The sequence below is a fragment of the Urocitellus parryii genome, unplaced genomic scaffold (genome assembly GCF_045843805.1).
Source record: "Urocitellus parryii isolate mUroPar1 unplaced genomic scaffold, mUroPar1.hap1 Scaffold_87, whole genome shotgun sequence".
NCBI lineage: Eukaryota > Metazoa > Chordata > Mammalia > Rodentia > Sciuridae > Urocitellus > Urocitellus parryii.
This window is the reverse complement of record NW_027554208.1, coordinates 437,468-447,148: the sequence shown is the minus strand read 5'-3', so window position 1 is coordinate 447,148 and position 9,681 is coordinate 437,468. Positions and strand designations below refer to the sequence as shown.

At 34.6% G+C, this 9,681-nt stretch overlaps 1 pseudogene; it reads right to left on the bottom strand.

The window, feature by feature from the left end:
- Nucleotides 1–7,873: 7,873 nt before the first annotated feature.
- On the bottom strand, nucleotides 7,874–8,562 carry LOC144253028 (Golgi apparatus membrane protein TVP23 homolog B pseudogene; annotated as a pseudogene).
- Nucleotides 8,563–9,681: the final 1,119 nt, after the last annotated feature.

Below are 9,681 nucleotides of genomic sequence, written 5' to 3'. Positions count from 1 at the left end.
CATCTCTCTCCTTTTTCTTTCTTTTCCTTTCCCTCCTTTTCTCTCTTTCTATGTGCAAGAACCAAAGCAGAACTTTATGAGTCAAACAGTCAACAGAATGTTCATAGGTAATGGCAAACTTATCATAAATGATAATACCTATGATATTTCATCTTTCCTCAAATTATGTAAACGGACACCTTCATTGTACACTAAATTTTATGTCATTGACTTATTCTTGTGCCTTGCATTCTGTTTCATTGATCTTTCTTTTCTCTACTGAATGACCATAATATATATTTTTTAAAAATATGCAGTGTCTAAGATGACTGACTCATAGTTGGGGTAGCGAGAGGGGGTTGAGGAACTCTAGATAGGGCAGAAGGGTGGGAGGGGAAGGGAGGAGTCAGGGGGTTAGCAATGATGATGGAATGTGATGGACATCATTATCCAAAGTACATGTATGAATACATGAATTCATGTGAACATACTTTATATACAACCAGAGGTATGAAAAATTGTTCTATATGTGTAATAAGAATTGTGATGCATTCCGCTGTCCTGTATTTAAAAAATAAAACCAATAAAAAGAAAATATATAAATAAATAAATACTTTTCTTATAAAAAATATGAACTGTCTATATATTTAGAAGCTTTAATTTACTAATCATAAGCTCTTTTTTAGTCCAGATTTTCTCAATTCCTTTCAAGTGTATATTACTCCAAGTAAAATTTCAAATTATTTTTCAAAAATTTTATTATTTAATTTTTATAACATGGCTTATATAATTAGATCCATGAAAAGCTAATTATGAGATACTTTAGCATATATGTTTTAGACTTTGCATAATTTCTTTGAAAATATCAAAATTTGAATAAAGGGAACATTCTTGTTTTAGCAAGAAAAAATTGCACATGGCAACAGTTAATTATTACTACAATCACATGTAAATTAATTCCAATTTTACCCTTTAGTTAAATAAATCATATCATAGATACTACTTTTTTATATGCCTACCTCCTTTGTTCTCATCTCAACACATTAGTATAGTCTCATATCCTTGTATAAAGGACATGGTGCTAAGTCATGGTGCTTATCAAATTTTTTTTCTCAAAATTTTCTTCATGGTTATAATCATGTGTTTTATAAATGTTTAAGAATTTTTAACATTTTTCTTTTTTTTACTTCAGGAAAAATTCTCTTGAATGTTAACTACCTTTTAATGATAGATAATACGTGTGCCACATGAAATTTTTCCAAATTTATTACATAATTATTCTTCAGTTGATTTCTCATTCTTAGAACAAGGCAGCAAAAATAGTACTTCATAGTTGGTAAATTTGCAAAATATTATGGTTGAATGATGTTTACTTTTTAAAATAAAGTTCATATACATCTCTTTTATTGATTGGCATTTTGAAAATTTTCTTAATTATAAAATCAACTAATTCATGCCAACTTTCACAATGAAATATTCTATTTTGAAGTAACTAAAAATTCACATGCAATTGTAAGCAAAGTAAAGCCTATAATCCTAGCTGTTCTGGAGGCCGAAGCAAGAGAATCACAAGTTCAAAGCCAGCCTTAGCAATTTAGCAAGGCTCTAAGGAACTTAGCAACCCCTATTCCAAAAAATAAAAAGGGGTGGAGATGTGCCTTTTAGGGATGTGGTTAATTGCCTCTAGTAGAATACAGAGATTCCATGTATTTGCCTAGTTTCCTCCACAGGCAGGAGAGGGAGTTCAAAATCACGCACCACTTTTTATTACACTGACTTGTTTTCCTTATTACTCTCTAAGAAATAATTTTCCCATTCTAGAAATTAATTTGTTTATTATGAGTTTTTTGTTCCATTATTCTGTGATAGTATTTATTATGTTTTCCTATAAAATATCTTTTTTTATATTGGTTTCATGATTTGCAGTCTTGGATGGGAATGACTTTTCTAGTTCAAATAATACTTTTAATTTCCTAGACTTCATTAAAGGGTTATTAATGCTTTAAAAATATGTAAGTATTTTGCTTACCTGGATTTTAGTTTTAAATATAATGAAAGAATCCATTTTTTTCTCTTTAGGTTGAAAATCTTATATACAGTAACACTCATGAGGGTGTCCATCATTTCTCACTGAATTAAAGTTTATTTTTTTAAAGAGAGAGAGAATTTTTTAATATTTATTTTTTAGTTTTCGGTGGACACAATATCTTTATTTTATTTTATTTTTTTGTGGTGCTGAGGATTGAACCCAGCACCCTGCGCATGCCAAGCGAGCGCACTACTGCTTGAGCCACATCCCCAGTCCTGAATTAAAGTTTTTAAAAATATTCATGTGTATTAATGTTAAATATTCAATGAAAAATTTCTCCATTTTCTTCTGTTTGCCTATTATTATACTATTACTAAATTATTTTGATTATATGTATAGTTCCTTATATTTGAATACACTTGTGAGAAAATATTCCATAAAAGTTTTTAATACTTTAAAAAGCAACTTGATATTGTTCTAATTTCTCATTTCAAGACCATTGCAGATACTTCTGTGATTCATTACTTTCCTTATCCATCTCTAATTTCAGCAGCCTCTGAATTGTATAATTCCTTGAGAATTTACTTGTCACTATCAGCCCCTAGACAAAGACCAATATCAACTTGCCTTTCACTTCTAGCCCCAGGCCATTTCCAAGACTGGAGCCTGTTTGGCCCAAGTATAAGTGCAGCCTTGAGTGCATGTCCTCTGGAGCTCTGGAATTAAAAAAAAAAAAAAAATATATATATATATATATATATATATATATATATATATATATATATATAGAATTTATTGTGATTACATTAAATGCCTTTATTACTTTTAGCAGATAATTTTATTATCCTGCCAATGTCCTGGCTTCATAAGTTTACATTTGTTTAGATGTTATTCTATGTGTGCTAACATATAGATTTTAGTGTATAAATATGAATAGATGACATTCTTTATTTTTAATATTTTATTAGTTTTATTAGCTTCACCTCAAGATACTAATCTGTTCCATCCCTATTTTATATCTTCTAATTTGCATTCATATTTTTCTATTTTTGTGTAGCACAATGGCATACAATTTTACTAAGGAAAGGATACAGCTATAAAGCATTTTTCCCCCTCATTTGCTATTAACAATTATCAGATTTTCATACAGCTGTGATGTGTACTGTTATTGAATGGCATTTTCTTAGCATTCAACTTTGTACCGTATTACCAATTTTACCTATTTTCTTCTCTTTTAGGTTTTATTTGATGTATTTTTTCTTACCATTGTCTTATTTCCCAACTTTGTATTTTACTGTTTCATTGTGATATTTTAAATATAATCAACACAGAACTGAGTTCTGTTTTGTTAACCAACTCAAATATATTTGAGGTTTTTGTTTGGTTGTTGTGTCCATCAACAGAATTATTGAAGCATAACAAAGGTTTGGCTTATAGTATTTTACAATCTGTCTTTAGAATCCACGATATTTGTTTTTCATATGTTGTCAACAGAAGTTATTTTCTGTTTTGGTAATTTGAATATTATGCTTTGGCTGCTTCTGGAATTTTTCCTTGGCACTCAAATTTCAATACCTTAATTAAGATGTTTTGGCATTGGTTAATTTGTGTTACTTTATTTTAGTCATCTTTTTTAAAAGTCCTCTATTGAATTATTCAATGGTATTTTCTTATTTATGAATATTAAATATATAAAGGTTTGATCTCCACAATTTTTCTTCTGTATCATCATTGACAAGCTAAATGTGTGCTCATATATCTTTGCTACTAAATTTTTCAATGTTTGCAAAGGAAATACTCAGTTTGGTAATTTCTTTCTTTTTGTCCACTCTGCTGGCTTGCTTTCTTCCCTTTTGAGCACTGGGGATTGTTCACAGGGGTGCTCTACCTCTGAGGCCTTTCTTTAAATTTTTGAGAAAGGGTCTTATTAGATTGTCCAGATTGGCCTCAAGCTTGTGATACTCCTGACTTAGCCTAATGGGTAGCTGGAATTACAGGCATGTGCCATAGCACCCAGCTTACTCTGCTTTCTTTCTAAGGCATTCATTTAGTTTAGGGAACAGAGTAGAGCTTTTACAAACTTTTCCTACATTAAAATTAAAGTATCACCGAGAATGTAATATCTCATAAAGCTAGTCTAGATTCTTAATGAGGAAAGAAACCTAAATTACATTTTAAATGTTAAGTCTTCACCTCATACACATTTTCCATCTATAGAAATTTAATCCAATAAAATATAATTTCTTACTATATCAGACGTTTTATAATCACTACATAAATTAAAGTGTATGGAAATGAGAAATTAATTAAATATGTATAATAACCCCTTTACTCTTTCTGAATCTTTTTATAGCACTGAATTGGATATGATAACTATTTACAGGGATTAGTTCATGGAATACATTTTATTACATTTAATTTAGATTTATCTCTCAAAAACATTTGGAGTTTTATTAAGTGAGAAAAAGAGGATAATTTAGATATTAGGAACATGTGGAAGATAAATGAAAACAGTTGAGAAAATGTGAAACAAAAATTTCATAGAATTCCATAGCTTCTATTGTGATTGCTGAACAATTTATCATTTAAAATAATTTTTATGCAAACCTTGAATAATGGACTCAATTGTTGTTATGCATAGAGTCAAAAGGTGTTTCCTTTTGCATGATTGCCACCATATTCACAGTGTATGTTTAGATTGTGTATTGAAAATTTCAAGTAGTTTTATTCTCTGGACCTCTATCTCTCACTATGTGAAAAAAAACTGAAATGAATTAAGGACTTAAATATAAAACAAGACATTATGACATTATGAAACTACTAGGTAGAATCATAAAAGAAATGCCAGATAACTTTGGACTGAGCAAGGACTTTGTTTGTTTGTTTTTGTTTTTTAATTTTGTTTTTTTAGACAAAGGAAAAAGAAGGCTTATTGCTTTGCTAGCACAGGAGAAACACAGGGGACTCCTGTCCCAAAGGCTGTGATTCTGCCCATCAGCAGTGTGTGTGTGTTTGTGTGTGTGTGTGTGTGTGTGTGTGTGTGTGTTTGTGGGGGCGTGCCCACAGGCACATTAGCGATTCCACTTGGTTTTCAGTTTTTTACCTAGCATCTTTAACCCATTAATGCAGTCTCTGTGGCCCTGGGAAAATGTCAAGTCACTTATATTTTCCCATTGTTGACCTGCTTCTGAGCAACCTCTCACGATAAAGATTTGCTTTCCCACTAAATATTCAGCTCTTTTTCCCTTTACTTTTTTTCTTCCATCCTCACTATGTGCACTTGGCTTTCCTTGCACTACTTGGACAAATTCCTTCTTCTTTTTCTCATAGACCCTAATTCCAGTTTGAAACCATGGCCACTTAACACCCTTTTTCTGACTCAATAACTGTACATGTGCAGCAGAGCTCTCTTGGAGAGTATCTGAAACACTGTTCTTAAGGGCACCTGTACTGCTATCTTTGATTTAAATTAAAATAAAATTTAGCCAGGTGCAGTGGGTCACACCTGTAATCTCAGTGGCTTGGGAGGCTGAGGCAGGGAGAGTCCAAGTTCAAAGCCAGACTCAGTGACTTATATATTTTTTATTTTGAGATAGGATCTCACTGAGATCCTATCTCAAAATAAAAAATATAAAAAGGGCTGGAAATGTGACTCAGTGGTTAAGTCCCCTGGGATTTAATCCCTGGTATAATTTTTTAAAAAATAAATCAATTAGTCTTTATAGGAAGGAAAAATCCAGATATGTAAGAAGAAAATTTAGAAAGAGTGCAGTGCCTAAAAGGGTCTGGGTGCTTTGGGGAGCCAGGAGGGGACAGAGCATGGCAACTCTTGGCTTCTGAGCTTCTGAGATGTTCTCTTTTACTTCAGGGAAAGACAGTAGAGGACAGAGGTCCCACTTGGCAGTGGTGTGAAGGACAGCAGGTCTGGCTGGAGGAGTGCTGGCTGCAGCAGGTGAGCTGCCAGCCTTCTTTGTGCCTGTGTCTGGTTCCGCTACAGCTGAGTCAGAGAGGCCACTGCCAGGTGGCAGCAGAACGAGCTATGTGGACCTGGCAAGGTCATGTTTCCGCTATGAGTTCTGCATCAGTAGGCTCACTTTGGACCTCTCAGAACTCTGGGATTATTGATCAGCAGCCCAGGTGTGTGGGAAGCTGGAGCTCACTGAAGGGGAAGTCTGAGAGCAATTCAGCCCCCACTTCCCACTCCTGTCACCTCCACTCTCTAAAGCAGAGTGGGGAGATGGCAACAAACGCACTTGACAAAACAGTTACTCTACATGTTGAACAGCTGTAACTTCCTGATTGGAGTTAGAAGCAATAAAGCAGGGGTGGGGGCAGAAAAGAAGGTTTTCACATCTACTGTTTTCTTTTTCTTCTTCTCCTTTTTTTTAGTGCTAGGGATTGAACCCGGAACCTTGCACAGTTCTACCACAAATCCTCATCCAGCTCTTTAAAAATTTTATTACATTTTGAGACGGGGTCTTGCTAAGTTGCTTAAGGTCTCACTGAGTTTCTGAGACTGAACTTGTAACCCTCCTGCCTCTGCTTTCTGAGTATCTGGGATTATAGGTGTGCACTACCACACCTGACTTATCTACTACTTACTAAGGGTACAATCTACATAATACCACTGTTCACCTATTTTAAGTGTAGTGTTGGTGAGTTTTAGTGAATTTATACCACCTCACCTCCCACTTTTGATCTATATGAAATAAAGTGGAGGAAAAGTCACCTGGGTGGACATAGATGAAATATGAGAGGGCTTGTGGTTCTGCCTGCAGCCCCATCACAATTTTTTTTTGCTCTGTAAACAATAGTTTTATACAAATATAAAGTTGTGCATCTTCCAAGCTATCACTCCAACAGACATTTATTCAACTAAAACAAAACATATTTAAAAATGTTTTAACAATGTACAAATACATTCACAACATAATCGGCTGATTAAAAGATTCCAACAAAGTTTCCAGTACCGACAACAGAATTTACAAATGCCTACAATAATTTGTAGATTGGTTTAGTTTACAGTTAACTATATTTCCTTGTTTAAGAAATATTATTAATACAAATGTATGATTTACAATATCCCCCTTATAGCAAGAAAAAATAGATTCATAAAATAAAATGTCACTAGGCATTTATTACACCAAATATTTAAATGATTATTCTTACTATGACATAAGAATAATATTAATTTAGTACTAAAAGATTTTATTAGTCCAAAGACCACCAAAGAATTTCCAGGAAGTTCCAAAATAAAAATCTGACTATCCTTTCCATGAAATAAATAGAATAGCAGCAATCCCTGGGTATCCATTAAACATAAACTATAAAGATTCCATTTATTATTTAGGCCTTAAGTATAAAAATAAAAGAAAATCTTAGAAACTAGTTAACACTACCAGCCTGAATTTGGTTTTCACTTGTGCATATCTAAGGTAAGCAATTTCAACATGAAGTATATATTTAAAATTAACATTTTTTTCTAACTTTTTAACTCATACACAAGCCAAGTGCTTATTCTTAATCATGGAATCAACTTATTTCTGAAAATAATCTACAGAAATAGTATGTAAACACACATACCTTTGAGATAGACTAAGAATATCCTATATTCTATGGATCAAAATGCAAATATCTCTGTAATATGTGTAAACCTAACACATTAATTTGGGATATACTGATACATTACTATATGCATACATATGTACACCATAAAATAAATTCTGACAATGTTTCTAGTGATATCATCATACTTCCCAGCCTCAACTACTAGAAAAAGAAAATAAAAACTTTGTTTAAAAAAAGAAAACAGTTTTAATAGTAACTTTGTAAGTGAAAACAAAACAAACAAAAAACAATGTTCCTCTATGCAACTGGACTGAGCTCTAAACAGTTCATAATCAAGAATCTCTTTGCCCTTCCCCAATATGACAGAGAACATAAGCTTTCTCTCTGTTCATTTCCAGTGTTTTGTTTTAAAAACTGCTTTCTAAGATACGAGATAGCCATGCTGGTTAAATTCTTCTGGCTGCCCGCTTTGCACCTGATGTAACCACACAGGTTGGCACTCTGTAGTACCACACCCATGATAACCACAGCCAACCACTTCACTCTGAAGGAGAAGAGAGTACTAAAGGCAAATATCACCCATAGCACTGGACAGGCAATTAGTCTTAACCAAGAGATTCTTGATTCAGCCTCTAAAACAGTGTTATTCTCCTGAGGAGATACCTTCCTGGACTCAAACACCCAATGATTCTTTCCATCATCATCAATATGATTCCACCACAGAAGGCCTACCATCAGTCTACCTGTGACATTCTTCATGCCCCAAAGTCACATGACAACAACAGGATAATTGTCACCATACAGGCAATAAAGATGCTGCTGAGCAATTCACAGAGAAGATAGACTATAATGGCACTGACTCGGAAGAACAAATGGAGAAATGATGCCACTGGATGTCGGGTTTTGGATTTTCTTGGTCTATTAGTTGTCTCTTCTATGTCAAACAATGAAACATCTTTGTCATCATTGCTGTCCTGAGACAACATGGCAACTGTGTGCCAGCCCCGCTTCGTCTTGTCCCATTTGAATTGGGACTTTGTCTCCCCATACATGTGGCAGGAAGCTGTGCTAAGGGTTTGCTGATGTTGGTTGGAGGAGTAGCAGTTTGAGAACTTTTACTTTTTTGAAGGGAAGATGGGGAAGGTAAAAGAGGCCAATGGCAACAGAGATGGCCTGAGGGGTTTAGGTCTGGGGTAGGGGAAAAATGTGAAAGGGATGCAACCAAGCAAACTCTACAGCCTCTTTTACTCAGTCTCCTCTATCCAGCTGTAGCATCAGCACCTGGGAATTGATTAGAAGTGCAGTCTCAGGCCCCAGTCTCAGACCCACTAAATCAGGACCTATATTTTGACAAGACCAGGTCCTGTGTAAGTGCAGGGAAGTTTGGGAAGCACTGATGGTCTCCTGGCATTCCCAGAACAAAATGCCACAGGCCAAGGGCAGCCAGGAAAGTGGGCCTACAGTCTGGTCTCATCAGGATGGGAATGATCACTGAGAGGGGTGGAGAATAGCATTTCAAATGGTGAATTCAATTTTAAAAATCAGCTTTTTGGGGGGTACGGAGTACCAGGGATTGAACTCAGGGGCCCTTGACCCCTGAGCCATATCCTCAGCCCTATTTTGTATTTTATTTAGAGACAGGGTCTCACTGAGTTGATTAGCATCTTTCCGTTGCTGAGGCTGGCTTTGAACTCAAGATCCTCCTGCCTCAGCCTCCCAAACTGCTGGGATAACAGACATGTGCCACCATGCTCAGCCCCAAATTTAGCATTTTTGCAAGCCATGTTGGGATAAAGATAGATAACATCCTCAAAAACTAAATTATAACATCATTAAAGGACCATTCCTAGAAAATCCCATTGTCTTTTGTGTCTCTTGCCTGAGACTAGTTTTCTCAGCTCCATTTGTAGTAACTTTTTCTGGGGCTGGGAGCTAATTAGGAATGTGAGTTCAATAAGGATTTCTTAGATATATTTAACCAGGTGGAGTCCTGGAGATGATCACACTCACAAGATATTAGATTGAAGATGTAGTACAGGAAATCAGTTTGAACTATAAGCAAAAGGAAAATCACTTCTTCCCTAATAAGCTTCCCTTTACATTTA